A 15592-nucleotide genomic window follows, 5' to 3' on the forward strand; every position below is an offset into this window, starting at 1 on the left:
CTCTGTTCTGCCTTTCTTTCAGATGCTAGTCAATCTGAAAGACATCCCTCAACTCCTCAACTAAAGCTTTGGGGTTTCTTACCCCATGGAAATCACAGAGTACCTGACCTGTGAGAGACTGTAATATCTACTAGAGACAGAATGTGAAGCACCCTCTGATGAGGGTGAAAGCTGGCATAGCAGTACGGAAAGGTGGTTTCTCTGGTTCTTTGTGCTCTGTAGGGCTCTTCTGGAGAGGCTGAAGGCTGGTGCTTCTGGATAGCCTCCAGTTCAGCACGCAGCAACAGCACTCCCCTTCTCAGCTAGGTACCCTTTCTGAATCCTAGAAATCTAAGGAGTGTCACATAGCCAGCAGGGGAGATTCCAGGCCTGACCCTTTCCTGAGAGAACCTGTTCAGCAAGCACCTAGGGATTCCTGGAAGTTCCCTACCCTATGCTAAGGAGATCCTACCCTACAGCAAATGACCTTTAATCCTATCTGGAAGCTCCCCTGCCCCCATGCATAGGATAATAAGTACTGTGTTCTTCTTCTTGTGATAGGAACTTATGCTACTGCATGTTAATAAGGTACTGTGCCACTTCATGAAAATTGAGTACCTGGTGTCCCTCGCCCCCAGAGAATCAGACACATTCACCCTCAAACCCCGCCCCATTGCCTAAGGTTTATAAATCCCTGATTCATGAGTAATGGCTGGCTTCATCTCTCATGCTCACACAATTCCTCCACCATGACCATCTGAGACTCCATTTATTCTGGGGAAGAATCACTGCTGGATGCCCAGGGCTTGACTGCCGATCAAGGAAGCCAAGGCAGAGATAGTGTAGGTGCCATGGCAGCAGCTGAAGCCTACTCCATTGCAGCAGGACTGGAGCTGCCCGCAGGTCAAGCACCCACTGGGCCTGCATCTCACAGACCTGCCTTCTGGGGCACCCACCCACATCCTCTGCCATGCTTATCACAGCAGCTTAACCAAAGAGCTGGGACACTTTTGGTATCATCATGGGCTTATGGAGCTATCAAGTTTCGACTGCCATCTGATACCAGCAATTTCATCCTAAAGGAGCTAAACTGTAACACTCAGTGGAAAACTCTTTCCACATCCCAGCCTACCACACGTGCCTCACCCTGAGCACTCTGAGAGAAATGGGATCCTTGATCTAAGCAAACAGCACATTGATTAGCCCACTGGACACACAAGCCAAGCTACCCACCTGACACTGAACAACAATTCTTAAAGTCTCCTGTGATCTAGCATGGCCTTGAACTTGCTATTTAGCCCAGGAACCCTTTAGCCTCCCAAGTGTTGACTTACAGGCATGTGACATATCTAACTAAAAAAAAAGTGGTTTTAATCAGTCTATGTGAGGTAAGACAGAAATTCCACTCCTACAAATACCTAAACATGAACATTGTATGAGAATGCTCTTAGAAGCACTTCATAGCAACCAACTCCTAAAATCAACTCAAGTGCCTACTAAGTGGATAACAGACCAAAGTGACTCCATTTTGCTTAAAACCTCCATTTTGTACTAGGGTGACCAAGCCCTAAATTCCAGTTCCAGGAAAAACCAAAGAATGTACACTTGGCAGAAACATAGAGTAATCAATCATCTGGAAACCGGAAAGGACCGAAAGTCCAGATGCTTCTTCAGATCTTATAAAAGTTAGCCATTTGTAGTTTGGCACCAGACTCGAACTAATCAGTCTAAAGGGCAACATTCCTCTAGAAATGTCAACCAACGAGACACTTGCCAGGATGGAAACTCACTTTGCTTGCTTGCTGCAATCTATAAAAACCCCTCTCTCCCTGGGCTCAGGACCTTGCATCCGAGATCTGCTGCATCGATGATGGTGTGGGCCCAAGCTTAGAGCTTATAATAAAGACCCTTGTGTGTTTGCATTGGAAGTGGCTCCTGAGTGGCCTTTGGGGATCTTGTGATCTCGGCATAACATGAACACACAGAAGGCACATATGGTCAAAACTGAAACAATACCCGGCAGTGAACTCAACGCACTCTGATCTCATGGGTTACTCTGAACATAAGGCACAAACACAATTTGGGGTGAAAAAAGACAAAGAAGGGCCTATGATATATGATTCCCTTACCTGAAAAGCTGAGTGGCAAAGGAAGCTACAATGAGACAGAGCAGTGTGTAGGTCATCTATGTGAGAAAGTGGAAGGCAGTGTTGAAGAATGGACACAACTTGGGCTTCAGGTCACTGGTGAAGGTTTCTGCCTTCACAGGACTGCTACACTGACTTAGATAACGAATGTTTCAGTAACGTGCACAGGAAAATGGATGCAGCTCTACATTTCAGCTTTTTGAACCTTCCTTTACACATTGTCAGTAACAGTTGACTAAAGGAGGACCTGGGCAGGTGTCTGAAACATCAGCTGTGAGGACACAGATTGTACTGGGCTGTGGTGTATGCACTGTGGTGAGGCACTGAGCTCAACCCCGGCACTGGGAAAACAAAACCACAGACTGGATGCTTTTATACCTCCCTTCCTTCACCCCCTACATCCAACCCACCCACCCGCACTATTTTAAAAAAAGGCTGTGGCCCTTCCAGTCAGACCAGGGTAAATCCCAGTCTGCAGAAGGGCACAAGAAGTAGAAGCATGATAGTGCAAATGAGGAAGACTCTGGCAGCCTTTCCCTGGTCTAGACACCAGCAGCAGACAGCTCCAATGAGACCGCTGCTTCCACACGAGGGAAACCCTTTTTAAAGGTAAACTCACCAATTTCCATCACACTGTCATCATCCAAAGTCTCGATAAAAGCAAGGACTCGGAGACGCTGAAGATGCAGACACTGCTGGACAATCAGTTTGGCCGCTTGGTGAATCCGTCCCCAGTGGGAAGAAGCAGTTCCTCCAGGTTCCTGAGAGAGCCCAGGGCCTGTGCTGTGGGAGACACAACAAAGCCATCCCCTGTGGGTGTTCCACCATGAGCAGCGTGTGACCGTGACACTCTGGAGTCCTAGAGGCCCCACCTTATCACTGTCCTTTTCACAGGAAAAAGAAAAAGGATCAGTGTTGCAGGATATTTGATCACACTGTGAACCTCGAGATTGTGTTGTTTACTGGAAAAAACCTGTTTCTAGTTGTGGTGTGGGTCAGCCCTAGCACATGCCTTTAATCCAAGCACTTTATAGCTGAACAGAATTAAATAAAGTCAACCATAGGTCAAGAGGCAGAGCAAGCAACCAGTTGACAGGCAGTGAACATAGGGAAAAGCCATAGAGAATAAGAAGTCAGGACGACAGAAAAAGAGATGCACAGAAAGTAGAAGGGAGGGACAGTGAATGTGCTTCAGCTTGTGGCTAGCTGAGTAGAAGCCACACAGAGCTGTGCTGATTTTTGAGCTGTCCAACCCCGGCTGGGAGGATCCTTTGTGCTGCTTATCATATTCTTAAGCTGTTGATCTTTGCTGGAGGAGCTTCACTGTGTCTGGACCACCTGCTGTGAACCTTGCACTGCTGACATTTGGACTGCCTACCACTGAAATACAAGGAAGCTCTGGCAGAGAGCTTTCCAGGTAATGTATTCTTTTTCAGCCTGCCCTGGCTTTCCTTGGTCTTGATCTATATACTAGGCTGGCCTCAAATCAGAGATCCTATTGCCCATCCCTATGGAGTGCTGGGATTCAATGTGTGTACAACCACACTGGGCTTCATAGTCATTTCTTAATCAAAAGTATTAAACATTTCTTATATGTATCATTTTGTTTTCTTTGTAGGGGAAGTGGATAGATAAGTTAGTTTGCTAAAGTATAGGAACATCGACCAACCACTGGCTCAAATTATAAAAATAGGTTTTGTACCAAACATGTACAGACAGTTTCATTCTTCATTATGCCCAGAACAGCACAGTGTAACATTATTTACATAGCATTTACACTGCATTAGATATTGAAGGCAGTGGAGAGATGGTTGAAAGTGTCTGGAGATGTGGGGCACAGGATAGCACTGCCACTATTTTATATGATAAAATAGAGCGTCTCTGGTGTTTGTAGCAGCAGCAGGCCCTGGACCCAACTGTCATGGACGTCAAGGAACGGCTGTACACAGCCTGCTTTGTTGTGGGTCCACTGTAGGAGGAGAAGGAAGATGATGAGGGAAAGAATAAATGAAGAAACACTGTTTTATAAACTTACCAAACTTTTCTGATGTTTCCTTATCTGGAAATTGTTGGTCTTTAAGATTCAATATCTTCAGAGAAACAAAATTTGGCAATATGGTGACTAGAAAAGGGAAAATAAAATTCAGTTAGGTCAGATACATTTCCTATGACACAGAGAACAGTTGAAATAAAGAGTATTTCAAATGAGACGCAAAGTGATAGAATATGCAGACTGAACCCTATGACTAAGCAGCTATGAAAATGAAAGGTTTAAATCATAGACAGAGATGTACTTCACTCTTGTGAAAGCCTCACTAAAGATCAGGCTCCAGAGACATCGGTTGCATTTTACTTCTAGAGTGCTGAATGACTTTGCACACAGGAGCATCTAAAGTCAAAGTTGTACAGTTCTTACCAAATGGTGTGGGTTCAAAGCATCTTCCAGAAAACTCAATCTCTCTGAGTTTCTTGCAGGAAGCAAGCACAGCCATGAGAGACTCACAATTCGAAAGGAAATCACATTTTAGGCGGAAGACATGAAGATTTGGAGAGTTCTGAATCAATTTAACTGGAAAAAATAAAAGATTTTCAGAAGTTAGAGCAGACTACAAATTCCTATCAGAATTGGTCTCTCAAGCTGCAGCCATATTGGTTAAACAGGCAGTGACACATGGCACATACTGTAATGGCACAGTAGCACAGTATCTAGAGCTCACACTATGTTGGGCTTGTGCTCAGCTTCTGCAACTGACTACTGAGCAGATGACCTGGGGCAAGTTCCTTACCCTCTCTGGATCAGTTTTCTCTTCCCTATATCTCACCTGCAGTGTCAGCATCCTAAGTTCACTGTGTGTGCATACTGCACTGACACAATAGGAATTCTGTACAGAGTGACAGAAAGGGGAGGGCAACTCTGAAGCACAACTTAAAAAACCATGTAAAGTCATGTAATCTATGTGCATGTGGTGTGTGTGGGGTCACCCATGTGACACAGCACATATGGGGAGGTCAGGGGAAACTGGGAGAGCTTGCTATTCCCTTTCGCCACAGAGCTGTGTGGGAGTGAAGTCATCAGGATTGGCAGCAAGTACCTTTACCTGCTGATCCATCTCACCCACCTGGAAAACGAGGTTGTTTGCTTGCTTTTGTTTCTTTTCAGACAAAAAAACAAAACAAAACAAAAAACAAAAAAACCTGGGAATAACTACATTTACGGGGCTGGGCTGGCTTGGATGTGACAGTCCTTCTGTCTTGGCCTTCCAAGCACTGGGGTTTCAGGCAGGAGCCACCATGCCCCACCTTAGTGACTGGCATGCAGATCTGCCATGTCAATTCCTGATTTATATTTCCTTAGTGTTCAGTGTTTTAAAAATTAAGGATCTGATGGTGCTTTAGTCACTTTGCTAAATGACATGTTCTAAAAAGATGGCTGCATTGCTGTTCATCAACAGGAGGCTCAGATGGACAGAAATGGAGAAAAAGTCCAGACTGCGTGGTGGCTATTCAGGCCAACTCAAAAGCCATGAACTCGATTTGTAAAGTTTGTAAACCCTGAAGGCAGGAAAGTGGCCAGGCCCCACCCTATAAAAAAAATTGTGCTGTTGGAATAGGGTCTCCTGCACTGTTTTCAGATGCTGATTTCTATGCCTTGAGATCTGGTTACCGACCTACCATGGGCACTATTATGAATATTGAACTATCTCCTGTAACCACATGATGATAGGGAATGTTTCCCAACTATCCCTGATTGAATAATAAAGATGCTGAAGCCTATGACTGGGCAGAAGAGAGGTAGATGGAGTTTAGGTTCCCAGATTGAGGTCAAGAGACCAGGAGGACAAGGAGAGAAGAGGTGACAGATGAGAGGAAGTGAGAGAGAAAGGAGTTGACATAAGGCAAGATGGTCAATGAGTTTATCATTGTGAAAAAAGACTGATGGCCCAGAAGCCACCCGTGAGTCATCAGATTGGCAAGTGATAGGCTTTTATGTGGGTTTTAAGGATAGCAGGATTAGAATAACTCAGAATCTGCCCAGGATAGCGCCTACAGCTTAATAATAAATTATAGTCTCTCTGTATTTATTACTTTGGAAGCTAGCAGGGTTAAAGAAAGCTGTTTCCTTATTAATTAGTATTCTATATTGCACCAGTCCATGAGGTTACCCCAACAGGAAAGCTGTAACCTCTCCCCCTCCATAGAAAAAAAACCTATATAAACCCTGTGTTCTTCCATGCTCTCTACTGCTTCTCACTTGAGCAGATGCAGCGACCTTTCTGGGGTTGTCCCTCCTAGTAAATCTCTTGTGTGAGGTCTGTTGTGCGGTATAACTTTGTGGTATTCCTTGGCTCCTGACTGCCAGGATATCGTTCAGAGGAGAGCTGTAACACTTTCTCCTGAGCAGAGCTTTTGCTGGGGAAACCTCCCTGACAGGAGCAGAACTGTTATACTTGCACTGGGGAAACTTTCCAGGCAGCTGGAGCAGAACTTGTTAGGGAAAGCCTTTCCCTTCAGAGTGGCAACACCTACACTGCTCCCAGTCAGATTCTTTCTCCTTCAGCAGGCAGATCTGCACACACCACTAAAACAGTGGCAGAAGAAGAGAACTCCACAGACTACAATGGAGAAGGCTCTGGCATGAATGCAAACCATCTGTTTGAAGATGCATTTTCTTAGCTGAGCAATTGCAGACCTCAACTTCCCCGGTTGTTAGTCAACAACAGTCACCGTGGCTTCTCTCACACACTGGGTCTGAAGAGTGAGTTAGTATTTGTGAAGTGCTCAGAACAGTTCCTGGCTCGTTAAAGACTCAGGCAACAAATGAATCTCTGCCCTCTTAATGAGGAAGAACACTGTTCCCATACCTTCCCATGGACACGGGCCCAGCAATGTTTTACCTAATGATGACTTAATGCATCTAGCAGTTAGTAGCCAAGTAGCTTTTCCAGCTGAGACATGAACTGGAGACCCAAGCCCCATCCTTACCTAGTCTGGAGGGGTCAGACTTGGTGGAAGTTTGGATGGATAAGGTCTCCATGTGGTGGAGGTTTGGGAACTCTTCAGGAAGGACTGAAAGCATATCAGCTTTGTCACATCGTCTCACAGACAGTTCTTTCAGGCCCAGAAACGTGTCCAAGTTAGAGAGGAGTTGATCTGGAAAGCAGCACACAGTTCCCATCACTCAAGAGTCCCAAGGGGAAGTTCTCAAGTGTGCTGTGACCTTCATCCATATCAGGATGGAAGTTCTCAGACATCCTAACATCTGTCCAGGAGGCACATGATGAAGATACTGCCAGCTGTGGCATCTGCTGATCATAGACTATAGGGGAGCCCTGTGCTGGTCTCTGGATCCCAAAATAAATGAGACATCGCCCCAACCCACAGTGTGGGAACTGTAAACAATCGGTGGCACATGTGAAAGATTATGGCTGAACTCCTACTTCCAACTTATGCAAAAATGTAATTCAGAGCCTCTCTACCAAACTGGACCCTGGACATCCTCTTCCAAGGTCTAGCCAGGTGACCCTCCCATCCTCCCTTCCACTCACCTATCCCCAAACCCCTGAGTTCTACATCCAATGCATGGACCTAGTAGAGCCACCCCTGCCTGTGTCACTCTAGGTTTCTGCCAAAATTCACCCTGTTTCTACACTCCCACAACCCACCCAACCTCTCTACCCAACCATGCACTGCACATCTTTCTCCAGGGTCTAGCGGGGTGAGCTTGTCTGATGCTCCCCACCTCACACCCACCCCAAGCCCCACAAGACTGAACCATAATGCACGTCTTACATATCAGCTCAGTTTCCTGTGTCTACCTGACCCATATTCACCCCCTAGACCCAATCCAAAACTCACAGATATAAAGCTGATAGAATGACAGGATTTCAAAATAAATTTCATAAAGAGAGAGAGGGACACTGAGAAGGACTCAAGCTCAATGTATGTGAAATTGAAAACCCCAATAACCCAACAAGAAAACTCAGGGAAAGATCACAGTTAGAACAAATCAACAGAAGATAGAATATGAGGAATTGAAGACAGAATAGAGGATCTAGATGAAATAAGCAATGAATATGGAGGGGAAACATAGGAAAGAAGCATACAGGAGATGTAGGACACCAAGAAAAGGCCAAAATTTTGAATTTTAGAAAAAGATCAGGGAGAAAAATTCCATGTGAATGACATAGACCAGCTCTCGACCAATATCATGTAAGAAAACTTACCCAAACTAAGGAAAGATATATCAATACAGAACATAGAGGAAACACAGAGAAGCCAAATAGACAGTTCTAGAAAAGAAACTCTTCATGGCATATTATAATTAAACATTTAATATGCAGAAAAAAGAAGATATTGAAAGCATCAAGAGAAGAAACACAAGTCACATATAAAGGAAAACCTATCTGAATAACAGCTAATTTCTCAGCGGCAACATTGAATGTCAGAAGGGCCTGGAACACTGTATTTGAAGTCCTAAAAAAAAAAAAAAAGCCAACCTAGACTAATATACTGAGCAAAACTATCTGCCACAGTCCAACAAACCAAACCTAAAGAAAATCAGGAGGTAATATTTCAGACTGAAGGGAGGGATGAGCATAGCTAAGAGAATGTAGAAAGAAATTTGAAGGTATAATTACTAAAACACAAGGTACCACTGGGAACACAAACAACACCAGAAATCAACAGCACAATTACTATAATCAACACACACTTGGATAATAACTTTAAATATTAATGGCCCCAATTCTCCAATCAAATTATGTAGGCTGGCAGAATGAATTAAGAAATAAAATCCTCCCAGGCAGAAGTACCAAACACCTTTAATCTCAGCACCATGGAAGCAGAAGCAGGTGGATCTCTGTGAGTTTGAGGCCAGCCTGGTCTACAGAACTAATTCCAGAATAGCCAAGGCTACACAATTTAACCTTGTCTCTAAAAGCCAATTATTGTTGTTGTTGTTTTGTCAACAATATATCTATCTGTTGTCTATAAGCAACATATCTTAGCTATAAAGACAGGCACCTATACAGAGTAAACAGATAGTAAATAATACTCCAGGTAAATGAGACTAGGAAGAAAGAAGATATTGTTTTCCTAATATCTGACAAAATAGACTTCGAACTAAAACTAGAAAAAAGAAGTAAAGAAGGACTCATCACTGTAATCAAGGGAATAGCTAACCAAAACACACTATAATTGTAAACACATATGCAACAAATTCTGGTGCATCCAGTTTCATAAAAACTATACTAATGGAATTAATGACAAATATTAATATCAACCTATTGATATTAGGTGATTTCAATACCTCAGTTTCTCTAATAAATAGGTCAGCTAACAAAATATAAGCAGGGAAATATCAAAATTAAATGATATCATACATCAAATGGACATAACAGATACATATAAAATATTCTATCCAACACCAAAGACTATACATTCTACTCAGCAACCCACACAAAGTTCTCTAAAATAGACCATATCCTGGGACACAAAACAATTCTGTACAAATTCAGAAAGATTTAAATAACTTGATGTATCCTCTATGACCATGATAAAATAAAACTTAAAATCAGTACCATACATAGCTCTAGGAAATGCACAAACTCATAGAGATTACTGAATGATGAATGGGTCAAAGGAGAAGTCAAGAGGGAAATTAAAAGGATTTCCTATAACTAAATAAACACAACACACAAAAAAGTCTGTGCACACAGAAAGCAGTCCTACATGAGAACTGTAGAGTTCTAAGTGCCTATGTTAAAATACCAGAGAAAGCACAAGTGAATGACTTCATGGTACAACTCAAACACTTGAAAAAACAAGAATAAAGCAAATCCAGAACCAGTCAATAGCAATAAATAATAAAACTCAAAGCAGAAATGAATGAAATAGAAAGAAAACAACACCAAGAATCAAAGAATAAGAAATGGTTCTTTGAAAAGATGAACAAGATTGGCAGATCATTGGCCCAACTAACCAAGTGAGGTAACCCAAACCAAAAAGACGGATGACACATGTTCTGTCACCCTAGGTTCCTAGCTCAAAACTTCAAATATGAGTATATAATCTGGAGTAACAGTAGAAACCAGGGGGAAAGAAGACCACCGTGGTGAGACCAATAGAGAGAGACTAGCAATACAGGGGAAATGGCAGGGCACACGTGATGTAAAAGGGTAATGGAAAACCAGGGCACTTTACATATGGAGGGGAGAAAGGAGACAGAGAAGTAGGATGGAGGGACTATGAACTACATACTTTAAATACCTATAATACATTAAGTAATATATAAACCTGTATATAAATCCATATACACATAATTTAAATGAAAATTCCCCGTCTGTGCTTACAATGCTCCTCCCAAGAGCCATAGGTTATCTAACAAAAACCGCAACACCAGACATGAGAAGCCCTCTTCTGTGTTGTCAGTCAGGGTACCTAGGAAACTCCCCAAAGATTACAGATCATTGCTGCTCCCCTTGTTTGCCCACCAGAGGTGGAAGATACATTTCTATTGCTGAAGAGATCATGCATTTCAGACACAGGACCTTAAGATCTAAGCTGGATCTGACCTGAAAGCCTCCTCTGAGGACTAGCTTTCATTGTACCACAAGCTTGCAAGGGAGGGAAGCAACCAATAGTCCTACACAGGTATGACAGGTATGAACCACAACAATGACTAGCATGGCATAGTAAGCCTAAAGTTGTGATAGTGGCATGCATGCCTTAATGGTAAGCAACAGTCTCTAACTGGACATATGGTCCCCTCAACAGGAGGGAAATCATACCTGTACTGGAAACCTAGCCAACGGCTCAGGCCTAAGAAAGTTGTGGAAGTTGGAAGAGAACAACCTACAACCACCACATTGCTAAACCCGCATACTCCTAACTACAGTCTACATATTTGTCCCACAAATTAGTTACTCACCCTCATCAAAGAAACTTCTATTTGCTGTAACAGAGGAAGACCATTAGAGAAAACCTAAACTGATCAAAAGTAAGAATTGTGAAGCCTAGCCCCAACACAAAAGGCAAAGGAACAGGAAGTTTTCTGTGAGGTTGTGTCTTCTAGAAAGGTCAGAGAAGCTATAGCCATGAAGTCTCACTAAGATGATTGCCTACATATGACCTGAGCAAGATTCACACCAGCAGACATGGTTATGTGGACAGGCTAAAGCTCATGAAGCTTCAACCCTAAGGAAGAACTACAGACAACTAAGGACTCTTGAGAGTAAGAGAAATAGTATTCTTCAGGGAAGAGCACAATGTGTGTGTGTGTGTGTCTGTGTGTGTGTGTGCGTGTGTGCCACAACTAAAGAAAAAGGTCATGAATTTGAATGAGAGCAAAAGGAGTTTATGGGAGAGGTTAAAGGAAGAAATAGGAAGGAAGGAAAATATAATGGTTGTTATACACACACATACAAGTGTACATACACATAGTCCCAAATATGTAAATATACCTGTGTTGGGGGTTGATGTGGTGCTATGTGTTCCAATGCTTACTACTGGCCCCCAAGATCTAGCTGCTGCCCGGATAAGCACATCCTCATGTGCGTCTATCCTTGTGTAAACCTCGCTCTAGCTATTTAAAGTTGGTTAATAAAAAATGCTGAAGAGAGAGAGGCAGAGTTTGTGGTTCGCAGGCCTGGGGTCAGGGAACCATGAGGCAGGGAGAGACAGAAGACAGGAGAGGTACTGGAGGAGGAGGAAGGAAGGAGGAGGAAGAGCACACAATGGTAAGCATGGAGAGAAGCCCATGCCTGGATCTATTCCCCTCCTCTACCTTGTTCTCATTTCTCTTATTTTGAGGCAGGATCTCAAGAATCCCATAACCTTAAACTTAGCATGTAGCCCAGGCTACCCCTGAACGTTTCTGCCACACCTACTATGTGTTCAGATTGCAAACATCAATGACCTCGCTCAGTTTGTGCAGTGCTGGGAATCCAACCCAAAATTGTATGGATGCTATACAAACATTCAACCAACTAAGCTACGTTTTTAACCCTGCTTTGTCTCTATCTTGCATGAGAGTCAATCAACCCTTTTGGAATCTCTGAGTGTGTATTTATCATCACATTTATAAATGTTTTTTTCAGGGTAAGATATGTTTGAGTATGCCTATAATACAGCACTGGTGAGATAAAAGCAAAAAGTATAGATTGAGTTAAATACAACCTGGGCAACAAGAAGACATTATATATAAAAAATAAAAACAGAAAGCACAGTTTTTAAAAACCAGGAATATCTTATTTTATGTTTACATAAAATATACATATAATATATGCATATAAGTACACATATAAAAAACAATGTGAGTGAAGTTATGCAATTTGAGGTGAAAATGCCATGAATAAATTAACAAAAACCCAAGTGCAAGGTATAAAGACTTCTCTTCACATTGTGGTCAGGAGAGTTCAAAAGACTTTGCCCCTGAGAAACCAATAACAGCCACTGCTGCTTCCCTGGTTGCCTCACAGACCCTATTGCTGAAGACATCACATACTTCAAACTCAGGAATTAGAAGAATCCAGCTGGAACTGACCTGGAAGCCTCTTCCCTAAAGACCCGCTCTCAGAGTACCCAAAGACGCTCCGCAAGCTGTCAAGAAGAAAAGCATTCACAGTCCTACTCAGCTATAAACTCATAAGCCATAACAGTGACCAGCAGGGCATGGTAAACACTGTCGTGTAGTAATGGCATTTTGTATCTTGGAGGTAACCAACAGCTACCATATAAAACTTAAGGCCTCTCAGTCTATCATGTCTATCACGAAAACTGTAAAACAACATTTAGAAGAAGACATAAATAATATTTACCCATATTAAATGTCTTCTTGGAGAAGTCAAACCCTTCCCCCCTCTGGGCAGCCAGAGTGCAGCTGGTTCTCCAGCATCAGCTGACGCACAGAGCACCATTTACCAATAACAAGCTATCCAAGTGCCCTTATAGGGACCTTGACAGATGGAATGCTGGTGGTAATGTTCTCCTAGTGTTATCTGAAACCCATTCTAGGTTTTGGGGCCTTTCAGTGATTTATACACTGCACAAACAGTGTATCCTTTCAAGGCACATTCATGGCCTGGTGCCTAAGAAGTTTCATTCATCTAAAACTAAGAATGAGAAAACACAGTGCCAACCAGAATGGTTGTGTAAATAGACACTTGGTGTTACCTGGTAACTGGTTTACCCATGAGACCTCGAGAGACTTCAGGCCAGGCAGGGTGACAAGCAGCTCCTGCTCTGCTCTGCTGAGCTCTAGGCTGCGCATGGAGCACTTGGTGACAGAGGTCTTATTCAGCTCCAGAGCCGGGCGGATGCTGTCAAGAAAGCCACTGCTGTTGGATAAGCAGAGCTCAATATTCTGTGAGGCTGAGAAGACTTCCATCAGGACCTGGAGCAGGGCTTGGTCTGCTGGGCCCATGTTGGCCACTCCAACTTCCAGCCTAGGGATCTTGTATGGCTTGGGTGACAGTTTCCAGTAGCCAGCACTGATGTTGGGTGGAGGCCTGAGTTGGATATTCTTAAAACTCTTTATGCTCTCTTCCTTTTCAGAAAGATTTCCCATCCATTCTTTCAAATGTTCGAAGGCAGAAGCATAGTCCTGATCTATAGTTGGTGGCTCTAATGTTCCCATACATTTTTCCATGACTGAGTAATTTATACTAAGTGGCATTTTATTTCCATTTATGGAGACCTGAATACTCTTTAAATATAACAGGCTTTCGGGGTGATGCCAGAAGTACTGTAAATTCAGTAATTTCAGATCCAGTGTTCTCCCTCGAAGGAATTGCAAAATAAATGGAGAACATGCATCAACTGTGTTGCTTTGGTAAGCAAACTTTAGAGCCATGCTCAATAACTTTTTTGAAGCATATGAATAGAAAACTTCAGGAGATAGATGCCACAATTCTTTAACTGACTGCATTATCCTAGAAGTTTCTGGATGGTGCTGTACACAATCCTCATTTTCAGACATATTCTCCAGTGACTCTTTCTCATCCACCAGCCGAAGCAAATGAGATACAATTTGTGGCCCTGTCTTTGGTGAAGCGTGGCTGGAGACATACTTCAAAAAGTTGTTGTAGGTGGTCAATGCCTTCCAGGATGAGTTAATTTGTCTCAAATAATGAAGTCCCAGATCTTGGTCTTCCTGCCTATCTGAACCCAGGAGTTCACTCAGCCTTAGGCCAGCAAGAAATTCCAGGAACAGAGGACTTAGAAACCGGTAGATTGGTCTCAGTCTCTGGGCGGTGAATTTGCTCATCAAGCAGGTGGTCAACTCTCCATCTTCATCAACTCCTGCTTCTGTGAGGTCATCACTGTTGAACTCAAAGCAGGAAGAAAAAAGCCCTGTCAAGGCCAGCTGCCCACATGAGGACACAGTGGCCTTGAGAGCCTCAGCTGCAGCTTTGTACTTTAAGGACAGACATTTCATGTAGGCCTTGAAAACTGCCACATTATGAAAGGACTGGTCAGTAGGATTTTGAAGCCAGTCACTACAGACTGCTGCCACAAACAGGGGGGTTTTCTGAATTCCTTGTAAATGATTATTCCCTCCAAAGTAAACCATAAATTCTTGCAGACGTGTTATATCATGTGAGAAGAACTTCCGTAACACAGAAACAGTGTTATAGAAGGGAAAGTCTGTGATCTCTAGAATCCTATCTAGATACGGGCGGATGTCCCTGGCCCTGTTTGTGTGGACAGCGATCAATAAGCAGGTTCGTGACAAGTAGTTTCTTGTAATCAGTGTTTCCAGGGCTTGGGGGAGTGAGTCCGCCCCACTGTAGTCATCCAGCAGGAAGAGCACCTGGTGTTTAAAGTGCTGGATGCTGCTGCTCAGGCTCGCCTCACTAATACATCCTCCTGCCTCTAGGAGTTGGGCACAGATGATGTCGGCCAGCCCCTGGTCTGGTCTGGTGGAACTAAGGGACAGGTAGAGGACCAGCTGGAACCTGTTCAACAGGGGACAGCATCCTGATGCCCAGAGGAAAGCTATTTTCTTCAGGAAGGTTGTCTTTCCAGTGCCAGCTTCCCCCTCCACACACATGACAGAGCTGAGATTGCTGAAGACCTCGGGCATCGTCAGGGCCTCCTGCACTGGCCTGCTGATGTGCTTTGAAACGATGGACACATCGCAGCCAAGCAAGTGGTCAGTGCCAAGGCTGCAGCACACCTCTGGCAAATTCATGTGGCGGAAAGTGGCCTTGGTGTAGGCGCCTCTCAGCTGCTCACTCAGACTCTTTGCGTCTTGCAACCATGGGGCTTCACTCTGAGCCAAGTCTGTGGAGGGGAGATAAGCCCTGCTGGACTCACATTTACATCCCTGGCCTTCACTCTGGTCCTGGTCTCTACACAGAACAGACACAAAGCTGGGTGCAGGTTCAAGCTCCTGGGCCTCACTTGGAGCAACATCTGTGGAGGGAAGAAGAGAGACTGAGAGGGAAATGCATTCAAACCCCTCA

The 15592-nt window shown here is 43.7% G+C and overlaps 1 protein-coding gene and 1 pseudogene across 1 annotated transcript in view; one reads left to right on the plus strand and one right to left on the minus strand.

The window, feature by feature from the left end:
- Taf9 (TATA-box binding protein associated factor 9) overlaps positions 1-15592 on the plus strand; it is a 720252-nt gene that overhangs the window by 504932 nt on the left and 199728 nt on the right. The window lies entirely within an intron of this gene.
- Positions 1-15592, minus strand: part of LOC127212363 (baculoviral IAP repeat-containing protein 1a-like) — a 42963-nt pseudogene that overhangs the window by 2096 nt on the left and 25275 nt on the right.

This window comes from Acomys russatus, chromosome 30, assembly GCF_903995435.1.
Source record: "Acomys russatus chromosome 30, mAcoRus1.1, whole genome shotgun sequence".
NCBI classification, from domain to species: domain Eukaryota; kingdom Metazoa; phylum Chordata; class Mammalia; order Rodentia; family Muridae; genus Acomys; species Acomys russatus.